This window comes from Brassica rapa, chromosome A10, assembly GCF_000309985.2.
Source record: "Brassica rapa cultivar Chiifu-401-42 chromosome A10, CAAS_Brap_v3.01, whole genome shotgun sequence".
NCBI classification, from domain to species: Eukaryota; Viridiplantae; Streptophyta; class Magnoliopsida; order Brassicales; family Brassicaceae; genus Brassica; species Brassica rapa.
The window spans coordinates 7,969,927-7,971,580 of NC_024804.2; the positions used below are offsets into that span (position 1 = coordinate 7,969,927).

Consider the following 1,654-nt stretch of genomic DNA (forward strand, 5'->3'; position numbering starts at 1 on the left):
CCTAAGTTACATTTATCATTTACTCGTTAGTTACTATTACTATTTTATTTAAAACATTACAACCTTTAGAATTAATAAACACTAGATTTAATTGTTCCCTAGCTCCTTGTGGATTCGATCCCTAAGTACTACATCTGAACCTCTTTTGATGAGAGTAACACTCCTTAGGGTAATTTGAGTGGTATCAAATTTGGCGCCGTTGCCGGGGAGCTTTGATCGCCATTAGATTTAGTTTTATTAGTTCTTATTCTTTTCTTTACTCCCTTTTCTAATAATCTTTCTTTTTCTTGTCTTTTCAGGTGCATGCCCAGCGGTACCAGAAGCAACAAGGAGAAAGACTTGCTGTTCTCAGACGATCCTGCTCATTTGGAACGCACCATCCGTAGAGGTCAACGTTCCACATCGCTCGACGCAACCACTTCGTCGTCGATCGATACGCACAAACAACCGTCGACCGATACCAGACCGTCATCGTCGATCGATCCCAGTCGTTCGACAACGATCGATACTACACCGCGTACGTCGATCGATAACGTGTCGTCAAAAATGGTAAACATTATTATTCTAACTCAGGATGAAAACGGAAACCTGTATGACCAGGCCGGTCATCTGCGTAATGCAACAGGTCAGAAAATAGATGCTCAGGGAACTGTAATCCCTGATGCTGATGCTACATGAGCTGCTCAACCTGTAGATGAGGACGCTCGATCGAAACCACTGGCCGACTACAATCGTCCAGATGAGTACTATTCCAACAGATCAGCGATTCGACTTCCGGAGATCTAGAAGCAGAATTTCGAGCTGAAGCCTCAATACTACACTCTCGTGTCGCAGATACCCTACTCTGGGTTACAGCACCAGCATCCTATGGACCATTTGGAACGGTTCGAGGATCTAATCGGTGCCATTCGGATGGAAGGAGTCCCCGAAGATTACCTGCTGTGCAAGCTCTTCAGATACACGCTGAATGGAGAAGCGATGCACTGGCTTAGGCAGCAACCCACAGGATCTTTAACATCCTGGAGCGACATCAAGAATGCTTTCTTACGAAACTTCTTCGATGAGGCGCGCGCTGAAGAACTTCGGAACAAGATTTCCACATTCTCGCAGAAGGCTGGAGAATCCTTCAAAGATGCGTAGATTAGATTTAGGTTTTTCCAGCGAGACTGTCCACACCACAGATTTAATGAAGTGCAGCTACTAACCACTTTCTTCCGAGGTCTCGCCTTACAGTATCAAATGGCTCTTGATACGGCGAGTGAAGGAAACTTCACTACTCTGAATGGAAGAAGTCTGTAGCCTCTATCGGGAAGGAACAGATGGACGAAGTAAGAGCTAAGTTAGATGTGGTGCACGAACTTCTTAGGAAGCAAGTATGTTCAGCTGAAGGAGAAGTAGCAGATACTGAAGGAGAAGAAGATGTGAACTACATCGGAGGTACCGGATTCCAAAAATTTGGAAACCAGGGCGGAAACAGAAACTTCTTTGGAAATGGCCAAAGAAGTAACCAAAGTTCACAATTTCAAAAACCCTTCAACAACAGCAAGAGCTACTCGAACTCTTACTATCAAAATCCACCACCCCAAACTCAGGAAAGCAAGATCGAAGAAATGCTTGATCGAGTACTGTTGGGACAACAACAAATCACCGTGGA

General features: G+C 44.6%; 1 non-coding gene across 1 annotated transcript; it reads right to left on the bottom strand.

The window, feature by feature from the left end:
* Positions 1–1,077: 1,077 nt before the first annotated feature.
* LOC117129408 lies at positions 1,078–1,184 on the bottom strand. Its single transcript, XR_004453057.1, has one exon. It is a non-coding gene; the product is annotated as a small nucleolar RNA R71 (small nucleolar RNA).
* Positions 1,185–1,654: the final 470 nt, after the last annotated feature.